Below are 17,995 nucleotides of genomic sequence, written 5' to 3'. Positions count from 1 at the left end.
CCTTTTCTGCAGCAGAACCGCCTCCCTGAGTAATTGTGTAGACAGCAATAATCTTACGTTGGATGGACAAAGTGTACCCTGCAGCAAAATGCAGCAGGTAGTCCATTACTCAATGCCAGATATGTTAACAGAGAGGAGGAGGATAGATTTTTCCTCGGGGCATTTCAAGTACAGATCCCTGGTCCTTTCATCAGTGGTATGGTTTGGTTAATTAAATGAAATGTATGGGAATGGAGAACCGCATGCATGTAAATGCAACCAACCCCTTAGCCCTGCTAGCAAATGGAATGTGACAAACCAGCTGAGCATCAGGCCTTGATCAATATAGTGTTTCAGAGGGCTGTTTCTATAATGTACTTGTAAATCCCTAGTAATGCACCCTGGTGGTACATTTATCTATGTGCCTCACCCCAGCTTCTGGTTTGGTTTCTACAATATACCCTGATAGCTGCTGACCAACAAGTTGAGAAATATTCATAGGTGCCAGCTGGAATGGAGCATTTGGGGTATAAAGTGTATTGATATACAGCTGTGAATCCACAGGACTTTGTTTTGGAGCTTGAAGCTCTCAACATGGACCTTTTCTTTGTATTTCCATTATTCAATAAAAACCCCTCCGACCTGAAATCAACTCAATTATTCCAAGACTTGGAGGGAAGGGGCTTGTTATGTCCCATTAGATACTTAGGGGGTTATTTGCTAAACCTCAAATTTATCTGGTCAGGCTTTTAGGGGTAAAAATTCAAATTTTTGTGGAAAAAAAACTTGTTGCTAAAAAAAAGCCTGAATCTGGAAATCTGCCAACATCCACCAACAATGTCATGTCTAAGTCAATGGGAGATGTCCCTATTCCAATTGGAAAATATCCTGGTCTGAACTGTGTTAAGAGGATAATCTGATAAATTTGGGGTTTTCTGGCAAACATGCCAAAAAATTGACCATTTTGGGAGAAAAATCCCCAAAAAATCGTACAGGGGTTTGCACTTTTTTTTTAATTGAATTTTTTACAGATACGAATAAATCAATTTATTTTATTAATAAATAAGGCAAGATTGGGGATGGGAGTTTGGTCAAGCTTTTTTTTATTGAAACAATGAGATAAATTTGGATTTTAGTAAATAACCCCCCTAATATTGTATCCACAAGATCCTCTTCCTTACATCTCATTGACAGTGAGGTGTGAATAAAGAGTTCCCCTAACTGGTTTTATAGAAGGTTCAATGGGTTAAAATATTGACCATCACCTTTTTTCCAGTTAAAGGACTTTATAGCCTGGTCAATAAATATTAAGATTCTGATGCCTGTATGTATCTCAAGTGGCAGGTGGCAGGGTAGATCTACCCCCACGACTGAGCTGCAATCCAAGATTGAATGCAGAATTAATCATGTATGCTATTGTAATCACTGTCATCTTCTATTGGAGGACATTTCACTATATTAATATGGATCAAGGTGACCCACCTTAAATGGAGCAGTGTTCCAAGAACCTCTGCCTTAGGCATTCTTATTATATAACACAAGAAGTATGTTTCTTACCATAGTGAAGAAGCAAGCTTTAGTGTATTTACTGGTTGATGAAAGACCAGCAATATTTATGATGTAATTACCTTTAGATAGACACATGGTGTCCATCAGCTTCACAAATATGGAACTCAACATGTAGGGACCATTGTTTGGTGGTGTGGTCTCAGTGGATGGACAAGACCATTGTGTAAATACATTGGAATACAGTAAAACCAAGAGGGGCTATTGAGATTTTTTAAAGGAGTTTTAGTGCTGCTATCACATTGTCCTAGGGTCACCAATTAAGCCATAATACTTTAGGATGTTAAGATGGCAATACAATGGGCAATAAAAGCTGCAGGCTTGGCTCATCCAGACTGAGCCAGCAGCTTATTGGACTTAGGGCCCTTGGGAGGCCCTGCATGATTGGTTTCTGCAGAACATCTGCCAGATATTGATCAGGAAGGTTTAAAACATGCATTGGGTGAGGACTACATTGGCACTTGTCTTTACCCAATGTCTGTACCCAATTATGATACAATTGGATCTTGCTGATTTGTGTTGCCCAATTCAACAGTTCCATATGAACCTACACTAGTCTCTCCAAGCAGAATTTTAATTTTACCATACAATAATACAAATGGTCAATGCATTTTTACTTTGAATTCTACTTTGTTTTCCTGCTTCTACTTCTTCTGGGTTACAATGCTGTATATTGTGCAACACGTCATTAAAATGCTGTAAAAAGGCATTGATCTTACTATGAGCTTTTTAAGGCTGTTGTTCTGATTCCAGTCCTCTGCCAATCCAATGTCTGGAATCCTAGACATAAGGGCAGATTAATTAATAGTGAATTTCATATGTATTGTTTGTATTGTTTAAAAAGGGACCTCGAGACGGATGAATTGAGTTTTCGTCAAAAAAACCCCAAATCATTCAAATTCATAGAGTTTTCTAGCAAAACCCATTGAAAAAACTCGAACATCATGAAGGCTACTAACATCTTCAAATGGTTCAAGGGACCTCTGCCATTAAGTTCTACATGACCTCGACATGTTTTAGCTGGAGTATTTTCCGTTTCTAGCTATTTCCAGCTTTGGGGTATAATAAATCTCGAAAATTCAAGTTTTGAGTAAATAACCCATAAGTAAACCCAATAGGATTGTTTTTCCTTAAATAATGATTAATTATATCTTAGTTTGGATCAAGTACAAGCTACTGTTTTATTATTACAGAGAAAAATGAAATAATTTTTGAAAAAAATCGAATTATTTGATGAAAATGGAGTCTATGGGAGATTGGCCTTCTCATAATTTGTAACTTTCTGGATAACAGGTTTCCGATTAACGAATCCCATACCTGTATTTAATTGTTATGCCAAAAAACTGTTTATAGGTGGTTTCCTAAGAATGTCCTCTATTTTCTGCTCTTAGAATCTACTATAAATGACAGCAAGGTACTAACAAAAGTCATGTTAGAAGTGTGAACTGCTAAACATGGGGCTGCTGTTGTGCTAATCAGCTAAACAGCTAATGCAGTGTCGTTTTTATTTAGCTTGAGCCAAGGATAAGAATGATTGACACATTGGAGTAGAAAACCTAGTTCTTGGCCAAGGGTAGCTTGTGGGGAAAAGGAACATTCTAAAAAACAAAAATAGTGTCTCTGATTGGTTCTGTACAGGGCCATGATTGCTAAGCGAGATATGACTTTTGATTTCTTGAGTAGGAGGCTGTATTCTTCAGGGGAATGCATTGCCAATATCTCCAGCTCTACAGCAGCCTAATGAAAAGTATGTAACAGTAATAAAAAGCTGTACACTCAGGGTAATATTCCATGAAATATTTTCAATAAGAAAGCAGCAGATAGGATATTATAGAAATGAATGAAAAAATTCCCTTGATTTACAGAACCTCGACTGTGAATTAGTTGGTTGGGCCTAGAGCGGTCTCGTGGCAGATTGAAGAATGCTGGAGAGGGAGCCTGTAACAATTAATAATGAAAACACAATTTGGAAGCATAGAGGAAAATAAGAATCAATAGTACAATATTTCTACACTAAACATGCTGAAATGCATTTAAGAGATATAGATCTTTATCTGTGTCCCTTTGTCCCTATATAAGTTAATAACAAATAGGCAGTTTATGAATTATTGAAGAGAGCAACAATAACTGGCCATGTTGGTGAATTTGGGTAGGGTGAATGTTAGGGTAGTGGTGCGCAGTTATGGATGGCAATGGCTGGTTCAAGAACACACGAACTTCACGTGCCCAGTTGCTCTTACACAAGTCAGATTGTCATCAGGGGGTCCTGAACCTATGCAAATACATAACAATATTTTATATTTCCTTTTTTCACCTTAAACCTACTTGTCTTTAATTACTGTGGGCCTGAAAATCAGTTTCTAGTACTGTTCAGTCATGGACTGGGCACACCAGAGTACCTGACACATAGGGCCCACTCTCACAACACTAAGGGGTTATTTACTAAAATCTGAATTTGTCTCATTATTACAATTTAAAAAGCTTTAACAAACTCCCATGCCTGATTTTGCCTTATTTATTAATAAAATAAATTGAGGGGGAACCCGAATCGTACGATTTTTTTCTGAGTTTTCCCCAGAATTGCACAATTTTTTTTCGAGTTTTTCCCCGAAACCCCCGAATTAATCGAATTATTGGGCTAAACCCAGCACAAATCACAATATCTTCCAGTTGGGATAGACATCTCCCATTGACTTATACAGGAAATTGACAGGTCTGAGATGGCGGATTTTCGGATTCAAGCTTTTTGCAGCATCGGGGTATAATAAATCTCAGAAAAAAATCCATAAAAAATTCGAGTTTTTGCCCCAAAAAAGTCAGATCAGAAAAATTTGAGTTTTAGTTAATAACCCCCTAAGGGGCTGATTTACTAAAACTCCCTGCCATGAACTGAACGCATTTACAGTATCAATATTTTTTCTCAAAAAAATTGGAGCGACAAAACCTCAAAACAAAACGTCACGACAAAATTATCAGATGGTTTTATCAACTTTTTGCTGCGAAAACTCAATTTTTTCGGATTATCAGACAAAAATTCAAATTTTTTTGGATTAACCAGCACAGATCACAATGTCTAGAAACAACTTCAGGGACATCTGTCATTGATTTCCACATGATCTTGATGGCGTATTTTTGGATTCAGATATTTAGCTGCTTTGGGGTAAATCTCTAAAAATTCCCACATAACCCATAAAAACATAGACCTGAAAAAAATTGGGGTTTAATAAATGGGCTGCTATGATGCAGATCACACAGCACTTTTAATAATAGATATAATTTAGGCCTATGGGCTAATGGGAACTGTCCTTGGCTGGGGCCCACCAGGAAATCCTCTTGTAGAGAGATGCCTGTCTGAACCTGGTAAAGTTTAGTAAGACTTTTTGGTTGATAGTCACATTTTCTGCTTGTTTGGGTCTAAGGGGTGCAAATACATTATTGATGGTGTCCATGTTCCTATGCTATCTTGTGATACTATAGTGAAAGAATACAGCTTTTCTCCTTGAAATTTCATGGTACGCTAGCATCTGTTCTGGTTGGTAACTAGACTAATAATGAATGCACCAGCATGAAAACCCTTGTGATTCACATATTGTGCAGAAGTGGCCCTTACAGTGCATCTCTAGGAAGAGCAATCAGTGTGTAGAAGTAATCAGCGCCAGAGAGGAACATAACACAGATACTAAGCAAAGCTTCTACACCACAACTCAAGGAATTACCTTCCCAATGAGTAAGCTATCAATCATTTTAACCCATGTAGAGGGGTTCTTAGAGATGGAGACCTTGCTTATTACCTTATGTCAATGTATCCTAGTAGGGTGGGCTTCTCTGTATATTAACAACTGCTGTGCTGGACAAGATTATGGCTTCTATAAGAGTTTCCTTTGAACGTCTGTGCTAAGGAATCCTTAATTTAGCACTGCCATGTTATTCACAGATTTAGTAGTCTGGTGACAGAAGCATGGCACGTCCCTTTATAAGTCACTCCTGACTTCTTACAGAATACAATTACATTGTGTTGCACAGTGCCAATTATTTATAGCATCCCTAACTGCAAAATTGTATGTACCTGACACACAAGGGTAATCCCCATGCGTGCATTTATTCATTGTATAGTTCTAGTTATTATGTTATTCCCTTTTAGTCTTACATGTTAGATTTATCCTGGGGGCTGCATTTGTGATTGTTCAGCTAATTTACTGGATGTGGATGTGTTTGTCCCAGTTAACAAGGAACAGCTATAACATTTCTCCAGAGCTCAGCCTGACTTATTGTAGCTAAAACGTAGATACTGTACCTATCGTTATTATTATTATTTTATCTGCTAAAATTTAGAAAAATATTTATGTCCTAAGATAATGTAATTCGAAAACTCAACAGCATACACTGGCCCCTCAAAGAATGAATGACATACAGGATCCCTTTATACAGTCCCCATAAACAAGGAAGACCCATTTCATCTGCTCGGTTGTGCTCCTATTGCTCTATGTGGACTACATATTAAGCTCCTATGGTGGTGTGTCATAATAATTCCTATCAATAGTTATTATTTTTACTGGCCAGGCAGGTAAAATACTAGCCAAGTTGACCTTAAAGGAGAAGGAAAGGCCTGTTTAATTGGAGGTGCCATAATTTCGGCACCTCAAGTGATTACATATACTTACCTCAGACCCAGGCTTGTGCTCCTATCAGGAGAAAACTACTGGTCATGGGGTTCTTCCAGCAAGTACCACTAAGTGATCGGCTTCCTTCTTCAAATTACCGGGGCAGACGTTTGTGCAGTGGCACGAAATAGCCAACTTCTTTGTTAAACTTTGGCTTTGGGACCCAGGGTACGTAGAAGCAGAACAGAAAACAGAAGCAGTCCCTGAAAAATCAGGATACATGGATTTGGGTTACGATGCTTTCCAGACATGTCAACTCGCCCTAATGTTTAAGAATAGTGATGGGCAAATTTCTCCCATTGGCTTAGCTGAAAAATTCAAGGTTTTCACACAAAATTCGCGAAAGGTTGAAAAAATTTTGAAAATTTAATTATGATGCTGCGTCAATTTGCATCGATTTTGACACCGGCGTTAAAGTAATTGGGTGTGCGAATAGTGTCAACGCGTGACAGTTTTGTCGCGAACGACTTTTCTGAAGCGCATCCAAATTTCCGGCGAAACACAGAAATTCGGCGCAAATTCGCCTGACAAATTTATTCACCCATCACTATTTAGTAAGTCACACTAATGTGTCCCCCTCTCACCGTTTTACCCACAATAAAAGTCTAGTCATTTGCTGTCAGTATTTCCACCCTTATTCTTCTTACCCTCCACCATTGAAAAGCATTACAAAGCACCTTAAATCCTTGAAACCAGAGGTTTACGATCACCATGTTGCTCAACAATTCCTTGGATGTTGCTCCCAGTGGTCTTAAAGCAGGTGCTTATTTTTGAATTCCTGTATTGGAGGCAAATTTGGTTGCATAAAAAACAGGTTTACAGCCAAACAGAACCTCCTGTAGGCTGATAATCTACACCAAAGAGCCAGTCACAGCTCTTATTTGCACCTTTTTTCATGCTTGTGTTTCTCCCCAACTCTTTTTACAATGGGTAAAAAAGGTTGGGGACCCCTGCTCTAAACAGGCAGAGAGTGGGGTCTGGGTGGATTTGGGGTGTATCTGTGGGTGGGCATAGCTTTGGCAGAGCAAGGGTGTAGCTAAACTACATAATTTGTTTCCTAAAACCAGCTTGGTGTCTCTGAACCCACCACATATTTGACAACATTGCTTGGATGTCTTTTCTCCTAAGGGGTTTCTCTGCTTGGAGGTGGCATTTAGCTTAGCTCTGAATGCAATGCCCATCAAAGCAAGTTTGATCTCATCCTGGTGCTTCCTACATGGAGCTAGGGGTGTAACTACTGTAGATATTACTGGGCCCCACATCAAATTATTTTTCAGGCCCCCAAAATGTGTAGAGGTTGACCTGTTTTACCCATGTTTATTGAAATTGTCTATTAATTAGGGCCTTGTGGGACCCCATACCTCCTGGGCTCCCTGCAGCCGCAGGGTCTGCTTCCAATGTAGTTACGCCCCTGCATGGAGCTAATGTCCCCTTTGAAAATAGCCTTAGAGCATAATTTCAACAGCAGGGTGGAAACTCCCTATTGATAAATTACCCCATTAATGTTCCTCTAAATATAGCTAGTATAGCCCAAATGAATTACAGGTCATTTACTATCTATTTAAATAGTGTCTTATCTAATGTCACATAATAGATTGATTTTCAGCACAAACCATTGACTGAACATGATGATATTTCCAAACAGCTCCCCTGCTGCTAAATGTGCATTTCCTATCCAACTAGTGAGTAATGGGCATTTTATTTACCACTGACTAATGAGCAACGTGGAATCCTATGTACGGAGCGGAGGCGTCTCACAGCTCGGCACTAACTGGATTCTGCTGGCAGACTTGCTTTGGCCGAGGGGCAAATGATTTCACAGTTAGTGGTCTCCCTATCAATTGACCTTACTTCTCCCGCTGTACTTTTTCCAGCAAGCAGCAGTCAAAGACACAAGCCTGGCTGTCAGTCACGCTGAAAACCAAAATGAATCATTCCACGGTCTGAGGGACTGGAGCTGCTGCTGCTGCTGAACCTCTTGGGGAAGTGACCTGTCAGTGCCAATTTCATCTCTAGAATAAGACCCGGCGCACGTGTTTGTTAAGTCATGACTGACGAGTTAATTTCTCAGCAGCCCCAGGAAATTTCAAAAGGCACACCATGTAAATATAGTGTTAAAGTGACAGTAGCGCTTTATAGTAATAGCATTTTAAAGTTTAATGCACACCCACACCAATTTTATATAGTATTATAAAAGCTGTGCCTAGTGGTTTTGTGGAAAGTGCACGGGGGGGAGCATTGCTAATTAGAATTCTGATGCTAAAAAGCACCATTATCAAAGACTAGTAGGGGAATGTAATAAAAGTTGTAACGGAAAAACTATTCCAATCCAAAAAGTTATGCCTTTGCACAAACAAATATTGCTTTGCGCAAATTTAATATAGCTTTTTTCGAATCTGGAAACTGTTTCGTTTGCGCCAATGAGCAGTAAATGTAATAAAACTTCTTACTGAAAAAGTCATTAGGTTTGCTCCAAAAGATTACGACACCTTCAAGCACTTCTTAAGAGTGCGCAATTAAAATTCGCAATTCGCAATAACAGTTTAAGGAACAATATTACATTGCAGGATGTGGATTTTTATTCTTATTGGTGCGAATTGTTTTTCTGTTTGCGACTTTAATTACATTCCCCCCTAAATGGTACAAACTCATAGATGGAGAAGGTTTGGGAGGTTTAGCTGCCTTTTAGAAGTACATAAGGTATTGATCCAAGGCTCCTTTGGGGGGGAGCAAATAACATGATATGATAGTATGTAATATGATATGAGCTCTGGTACACAATGTATTGCAAAGTACATACACTTCCCATGAAAGAGGTTGTTCACCTTTAAATTAACTTTTGGTATAATGTAGAGTCATATTCTCAGACAATTTGCAATTGACATTTTTTTTTATTTGTGTTTTTTAAATTACTGTATTTAGCAGCTCTTCAGTTTGCAATTTCTGCAATCTGATTGCTAGGATATAAATGTCCATAGCAACCATGCACTGAATTGAATAAGAGACTGTTAAATGATTAGGAGAGGGTCTGAATAGCATGATGAGTTAAAAAGTAGCAATACCAATAAATGTGTAGCCTTACAGAGCATTTGTTTTCAGATGGTGTCAGTGACCCCCTTTTGAAAGCTGGAAAGAGCCAGAATAAGAAGGCAAATAATTGAAAAACCATACAAAATAAAGACCAGTTAAAAAGTTGCTTGGAACTGGTCATTCTATAACATATTAGGGGGCAGATTTACTAAAGGGTCACCGTGACGTAATTTCGGTACTTCGCCGATTTACTAACGGTCGCTGGCGTAACTTCACTAGACTCTAGCGGCACTTTACTCTCTAAAGCCTGGCGAATTTGTGCTCTGGTGAATGGACGTAACTACGCAAATTCACTAAGATATGGATTTTACTGAACGTTACCTCTTGCACCAGACTTGCTTTCTCAGACCAGGCGAAGTGCAACAGAGTAGATAGGACTTCCTCAAAAAATAGTTGAACATTTTTCTAAGTCCCAAAAAACGCTGGCGACTTTTAATTTTTCAGGGTGATAGGCTGCAAGAGATCATTAATTTTTTCTGGGGTACCCGGCTGGGGGTACCTGGCTTCCCCCCTACATTTCTTAACATATGGCACTTAAACTATACACTGGGCTCATGTGTAGGGCAATATAACAACTCTATTTTCTTTTATTAAGCTTCCCTGGACTTATGTAGTGTCATGTATTTGCTGCAACATATAAGTCCATTCAACTTTAACTTCCCGCTTATGCAAATGAGGTAACGCTAGCACAACTTCGCCAGCATTCGGCGCCCTGGACGCAACTTCTGATTTTAGTGAATTAATGTTGTCCTGGCAAATCTACGCCTGGCGATGTGTTGCGATGTGAGCGAATTCATCACTGGCGAATTTTCGGAGGTTATTAAATTTGCCCCCAAATTTTACAAAATAAAGTAAATGACTGGGAGAAGGGGGGCTGCTTTGCATAATTGTAATAAGTATTAACACTTTGGGTTTATGTACTTTATTGTAGTTTTAGTCTACTACACATATACAATGTATATTGCCAAGTTTGATCAGATGGAAGAAGCTTCCTAAAGTAATGAGTATGCTTGGCTTGTTTATTCTTGTTAGAGGTCTGGATTGTGGGGTGGCAGGGGGTAGCGAGGCTGACGTGTCTAGAACCCTTTAAGATCGGTTGCTTCCAACTTGCATTGGAGGTAGAAAAGCATTAGATATTGACCTTTCCTTCAACTACTAGCATTAGGAGTGATACAGGTTAGATTACTGGTCATAGGTGCAGAATAATGAAAATATAGGGAGACTAAGCCTCTCGAAAAAGAAACGAATGCTAAATATAATAAGTTGTTCAGTAGAAAGCCACTCCAACTGATAGACTCTCCAACAGCAACCAAATGTCCTTCTACCACTGCTCCTGGAATGTTGGACCCATCTGACCTATACAGTAGCTTTTAGACCTCGTCAATCATAAGATGATTTAGAAATCTGACGGCCATTCCTTTCAGCTTCTGTTTTTTTACAGAACCCTTATTAGATCAGCTCCATAATTCAAACCGTTATAGATTTCTGAACCCTGGCGTGTCACTGAAGAATGGACCTCACCCGTAATTTATGGCAGTGAATATTATTCTTCAGCCGAATGTAAAAAGAAAACAAGACTTTTGTTGTCAATAAAAGGGTGACTCGTTCTATTCCATAGGCCAGTGACCTTTGTGTGGTGCTTCCTGCAATAACCATTGATGAAATCTATTGATTTCCGGTGTAAATTAACAGCTTTTTAGCAGATAAATAATTTATTTCACCCTTTAATTGCTGATATGTCTGCTTATCTGATTTATTATGACTCAGGCTGTTTGACAGGCTTAATGGTTTGGGAGCTTGTCATCATTTCCATACATTAGGGTGCATTAGATTGCATTCTCTTACCCACCTTCCATTGCGTGCAGGTTCCCATGCACAATAATAGACCAAAAATGTGCAGTGCTCGCTTGCTTTGCACAGTGCCTACAAACAGAAAGGGAGGCACTGGCACATGTAATAAGGCACAATCTGTGTTATAGCAATGGCAGGGTCATAAAGAAAGGCATGATGTAGGCGCAAGAGTCTAAAACACAGTACAGTGAAGGGTTAACAAGGTACCAAGCGTATCCAGGCAGTAGTAGAGGCAGAACAAACCAAGGTCAGTAGATGCATTTCAGGATATGAGGCAATGTCAATGGCATCAGTGGGCCTTTGATCTTTGGATTTTGCACCAATTCCTGGAGCACCAGTGTCCTTCTGGGAAGCACTAGTGTCTATGGTGGCACTTGTGGTCCAGTGCAGGTGTTTAAAATTTACTAAGGAGTAAATGTATCCAGCATGCTCGGGAACTGTGGTTTTCCGGGTAACAGATCTTTCCATAAGTTGGATCTTCATACTGTATATCTACTCAGGGCCGGAACTAGGGGTAGGCAGAGTAGGCACGTGCCTAGGGCGCAAAGCTGAGGGGGCGCCAGGCACGTACCTGCTCTGTCGCCTACCCCGTGTCCGGTCCTGTGTCTCCCTGACGCGCATGCGCGCCAGCGCGCCGGTGCGTATTTTCGCGCATGCGCGCCGGTGTGTATTTTCGTGCATGCGCGCCGGCGCACACTAAGCCGGCGGCGTACCCGGCCAGGTTGCCTAGGGCTCCTGGCCGGGTTGGCCCGGCTCTGTATCTACTAGAAAATCATGAAAACAGGTTTATCAAGGGTTGAATTGAAAATTCTTGATTTTTTTTTATGGTCAAAACTGACAAATTCGACTAGGGAGTTATCCAAATTCGATTAAAGCTTTTTTAAAAATTCAAATTCGATTTTCAAGATTTATCACACTCTGGCCCTTTAAGAATTCTAATTTGACTATTCGCCACCTAAAACCTGCCGAATTACTGTTTAAGTTAATGGGAGAGGTCCAGTGACCAAGTTGTTTGCAGCCTTCCTGACATTAAAGTTTTTTTCGGAGAAAAAACTCGGATCAAGTTTTATCGAATTCGATAAGGGGTTTCGGGTCGATAAAAGTCAGTTTGCAATATTCGATTTTTTAAATAAATCTCCCCCAATCGCAATTTAGAGTAAAATCGAATTCACGTGAGTTAAAAAAAAAACTCACGTTAATTAAAATTTGACCCTTGATAAATATGCCTCAAAATAAACCCAATAGGCTGGTTCTGCTTCCAATAAGGTTTAAAATATGGATTATTTGGATAAAATGAAGATCAGATCTTTCTGGATAACGGGTTTCCGGATAATAGATCTAATACATGGACCTAGAGCAGAGATGCCCCTTGCAGTTAAAAGGCACAGTAAATGCATTGATGCTTTCTGTAAGTCACATTTGTACAGATACTGTATTTGCGCACAAAGAGAGCTGCAGAAATCATTTCAGTGTTTTCCATGTGAGCTGACCTGCCTATGTGCATAGCTTGTGAGACCCATAAGAACAGCATAGCCTTATGGAAACATGTCCCTATTAATAGGCAAGAATTGCCATTAACTTCTTCTGGTACAAAAGTGTCTCCAAGCCCACCCCAGGTCAGTGGTAAATACTGGCAACATGACTAAGTTGCCAAACTGTGGGCTGACTCAGGGTCTTGTCTGGGTTGGCCAAGCCTGAAGGCCAGTTAGAGACATATAAGAGTAGGAAGACCAGCTTTGCGGTCAATGAATGTGAGATTTAGGGTGACTATTTTATTGTGACTTTGTTCTGAGCTTATGGAGACAGTGGGAAAAGTTACATGGTGGATTGAAGTGAATAAGTCGGAAGATCACTGGGATAGAGGACAATGACCTTCAACCTTTGGCTTTCCAGTTTTTGCTGGGCCAAAACTCCCAGTGTCAGCTGTCAGAGTTCAGCCTCATACTTTGTTTTGGATGTCGTGCTAAGATTTGGATTATGTATCATCTTGGTTTTAAGATTAGTGATGGGCAAATAAATTTGGCAGGTGCAAATTCGCGCCAAATTTCTGCGTTTCGCTACCGGATAAATTTGCGTCGGAAAAGTATTTTGTGTCAAACACGTCAACATTATTCGACTGCCCATTGACTTTAACGCCAGTGCCAGGATTGAGGTAAGCGTGAGAATTGACTCAGGCATCAAAATTGACACATTGCGATACACAAATTTTTCAACGTTTCACAAATTGAAACTGGACACATTTGTCCATCACTAGGGAAGGGCGAATGTGACCCGTTTCATTTCGCCAAAAATTTGCCGCTGGAGAAATATTTTTGACGCGCCCATCCCTATCCATCACTATTTAGGATTGGAAAGAGACGGCGAGCACGTTGTAACTGTGGGTGAACACGTGTTTCTGCAAACAGACAGATGTCTAATCAAAGGCAAAATACCCAACACACGCCGAACAGAAACCTTGCTGATGATTAGCTCAATGCCATTTTCTGAGGAGAAGAAGAAGAAGGGCACTTTAATCTTAGGAGCAAGAAGAGAAGCTGGATATTGGTAAAAGTGAAATGTAATCACGCTCGGGGACATTTGCTGGTTCATATGAGGTACCCAAAGAGCTCATGTGAACATTGTTTGAGATTTCAAAGCATGGCTTCAGTTGCCTGTGTAGTTTGTTAGTAATGTGCATGCCCAGCATTTCATGTGTTTGATTTTCCATGCGCTACCCCTGATTTCCCAAAAGGCAAAGGCCAAGCCGTGCTTCTGTGGGCAAGTCTTCTGATGGATCTAATACAAAATATAAGAGCTGATTAGATAAAGAAGAATAACTGGAGAAATATATTAAAGCGGAATTACTTGGCTGGTCATACAAACAATACACTGTGAAATCCTGTTATACAATTGCTGGCAGAAAATGAATTGCAAGTGCTCAAGGCGATCAAAACCTTCCATAACAATCCTCATACAGACATTGTCAGAAACACACACAGTATACATTATTGTACCAATGTGGTGTTGTTTATTGATTTCCCATGGGACCTTTTGTACAGGCTCAAAACAAGCACCCCAAAAGTAACTGTAGTATAATGTAGATTGATGTCTCTTATACTGTAGGGTCTTCTTAAGTGGTCCTCAAAAAACAGCTTCTGGCGATGGCATACAAAATTTTATCCAGTACCGGCTTGTTTTTGTATTTCCAAGACAAAATACAGGTATGGAAATGTTTTCCAGAATGATTGGAAAATGGAGTTTTCCGCATAAGGGGTCTTTCTGTAAGTTGTATATCTGTACTATAAGTCTACTCAAAATCATTTAAACATTAATCAAACCCAATAGGCTCATTTTGCTTCCAGGAAGGATTAAATATATCTTAGCTTGGATCATGTACAAGGTACTGTTTTGTTATTACAGAGAAAAAGGAAATATTTTTTTTAAAATATGGAAAAATGTAATTATTTGTTTTAAATGTACTCTGTGGGGGATGGCCTTATAAATAGATCTAACCATCTATCCATTGTCTATATATCTGTCTATTATCTATCTCTCTATCCATCCATTCATCCATGTATCATCTATCTATGTTCTATCTATCTATCTATCTGTCTATCTATCTATCTATTATCTATCTATCTATCTATCTATTATCTATCTATCTATCTATCTATCTATCTATCTATCTATTATCTATCTATCTATCATCCATCCATCCATCCATCCATCCATCAATCATCTATTATCTATGTCTGTCTATCTTTATTCTCTATCCATCCATTCATCCATCTATCATCTATCTATGTCATCTATCTATCTATCTATCTATCTATCTATCTATCTATCTATCTATCTATGTCATCATCTATCATCTATCTATCTATCTATCCCTCTATTATCTATCTATCTATCTATCTATCTATCTATCTATCTATCTATCTATCTATCCCTCTATTATCTATCTATCTATCTATCTATCTATCTATCTATCTATCTATCTATCTATCTATCTATCTATCTATCCCTCTATTATCGATCTATCTATCATCATCTACTATCTATGTATTGATTTGTCTATCATTGTATATCATCTATCTATCTATCTATCTATCTATCTATCATCTATCTATCCCTATATTATCTGTCTATATTTTGATCTATCATTATCTATTATCTACCTATCATCATCTAACATCCATCTATTGATTTGTCTATCATTGTACACTATCTATCTATCTATCTATCTCTCTATCTATCTGTCATCACTATTATCTTTCTACTTAATCTCACGCCAAATTTCTACTTATTTCTGTGTGATAGTCTGTCTTTCCATGTACATATTTATCATTCCAACTAATATGAAGATACACACTCATGCACAGTTATATAAAACAAACCCATATATGTTCATATATTTATGTCTGGCTGTGTGTGTTTGTTTGTGTATGCCCATCCTTTCTGATATACCGTACTTCTGTTCTGCCCGACACCCTGCCATGTCTCAAGAGCCAACAGCCATCATTAAAGTCAATATGACTTTGCAGCTGGCCTTTGTATATTGCTCCGTAACTGCCCTGTGTGGACCTATTTAAGAATCGCTGATGTGGTTGCCGGCAGTGTGATGGGACATCATCATTATTTTTCCCCCTGATTCACCTCCATTTCTTTCAAGATATGCATGCGAGTATCGCTTTGGGGGCGTAGAGCACGGCTGAGGTTGACTCATTTTTGGAAATGGCTTAGACGGTGGGACAGTGAGCTGTATACAAATATTAAAAATTGATCTATAAAATGTTTATGGCTACGGCGGCACTGACGGCATCCGAGACGCTGTCTGTACACGTTCCTTCTTTTATTTCCTATGCCTTTTAAAGCAAAGAAGAGTTCACTGCCTAATATCCTGTATTTCTATGGCAGCAAATGAGTTAATTGCTTCAGTATCGTTGGCTGCTTTACAATTCCGCCATTCAACCTAAACCCCCTTTCAATTTGTACTTTCTGCTCACTCTCTGGTCTTTTTTCCCCTCCCCACTCTTCCTCCCTCTCCTTCTGGAGCTATAAAATAGAATTGATAGCTCTTTTCATTAGATGGATACTGGCACGGAACCTTGTTTTAGGGAGTGTTTGCTTGAAACAAGTGCAGATGTGTCAGTGTATGTGTCTCTGGGTCCATGTGTGTGTCTGTGTTTGTCTTTATGTGCCTTTGTGCAGCTTTTGTTGAGCGTTGCCCCCACCAATACATCTGTAGTGCCACAAATCGTTGGCGCGGACGAGCCATACATATTTAACAGGTTGAAATAGGGACAGGGATGAATGCAGACAAAAACACTGGGCTTCAGATTCCAAACACAGAGGCTAAACAAACAAAATAGATCTCCAATGTGCTTTTTTTCCCGAAGCACAAAGTGGCGAACGCACAATGTATCCTTCTTAGTCAGTGCCTCCTGTTCACTCTCATAGAAGAGACTTGGGTTCAGGGCTGAACAAAAGATTCCAGCATTATTTATTTATCAAGCTCATACACATTCTGTAGCTGTACTAACAGGAATACACACCAGCAACAGACGGCAGATGCTGAAATAAGAAAGCTCAGGACCATACCTTGTTGGCGTTAAAGGGTAATTAAACCCAATTAATAAGCCTGGTTGTTTTTCTTTAAAGGGTTGATTTACTCTTATTTTTAAAATGTTTGCCTTTTTCATTGTGTAATGGAGATAATAACTGGTTATTGGTTGGCACTGGGCATTGAGGAGAGTTGCAGCCTTTCCGTGAATGAGATTAGAAGGGATAGGCCGGTGATAAAATGGGTGATCGGGCTGGAATTTGGTAGGTAGGGGCTGTTTCTGTGGGCTCAAGGGTGAATTGGAAGTGGAAATTTGGGCAGATAGGGGTGAAACAATTGGTTGTACACTGTAGTACTGGCCCATGCCATTGCTTATATTTTACCAGCTACACCAGTTAAAATACTGACCTAGTAGTAAACATAGTAGTAAGGTTGGGTGCAGGTTGTCCACACCATGTCCAGTACTTGGAAGGCATATGTGTATCCACTTGCATGAACTATTCATTAGATGCAAGATGGAGCATCAATGGGCACAAAGTACTGAGCTTACTCCCTGCTCAATGCCAGGATCAAGCAAGAGGGTGCCAAGTGATGGGCGGATTTTTTTAAAGTTTCACTGAAAAATTTGCTAATTTCCCGTGAAATGGCGAAAAATGCACAAAGCGCCGACAATTTGATGCTCATTTAAAGGGCATGTAAAGTCTAAAATAGAATAAGGCTAGAAATGCTTTGTATTTTGTATACTAAATATAAACATGAACTTACTGCACTACAAGCCTAATCAAACAAATGATTTATGCTTTCAAAGTTGGCTACAGGGGGTCACCATCTTGTAACTTAAACTTAAACAAATTTGCTTGACTAAGACTGTGCACATGCTCAGTGTGGTCTGGGCTGCTTAGGGATCGTCATAAACAAAGCTGCTTGAGTTCTTGAGTTCTGCATGACTGGGAAGTAAGGCGGGGGCTCCCCCTGCTGTTCTTAAGTATGATTGTTTCCCTGCTCAGCAGTTAGGGACTGTCTGACAATTCCTATCCACAGCAGTAAATGAAGGGAAAATTGCATACAGTCAGGTTTCTTATAAAAACAGTACACATTTTTTAATTAAAGTATATTGGAGATAGGTTTCTTTTTCATTAAAGAAAGTAAATATGGGATTTTATTTTTTTGCCTTTACATGCCCTTTAAGTCAATGGGCGTGCGTTTAATTGTCGCCGACGTCATAACGGTCGCCGGTGTCAAAAAACTTTTCGCTGCAATTTCGCAAATTTATTCGCTGGCGGTGAAACATGGAAATTTGCTACGA

At 39.4% G+C, this 17,995-nt stretch overlaps 1 protein-coding gene across 8 annotated transcripts in view; it reads left to right on the top strand.

Moving 5' to 3' along the window:
* Window positions 1-17,995, top strand: part of LOC108696722 (synaptotagmin-C) — a 142,257-nt gene that overhangs the window by 102,271 nt on the left and 21,991 nt on the right. The gene's annotated exons all lie outside the window — the stretch shown is intronic.

Source organism: Xenopus laevis, chromosome 7L, assembly GCF_017654675.1.
Source record: "Xenopus laevis strain J_2021 chromosome 7L, Xenopus_laevis_v10.1, whole genome shotgun sequence".
In the NCBI taxonomy this organism is placed as follows: domain Eukaryota; kingdom Metazoa; phylum Chordata; class Amphibia; order Anura; family Pipidae; genus Xenopus; species Xenopus laevis.
Note: the sequence above shows the minus strand (reverse complement) of the source record. Positions and strands in the feature narration are given on the sequence as shown.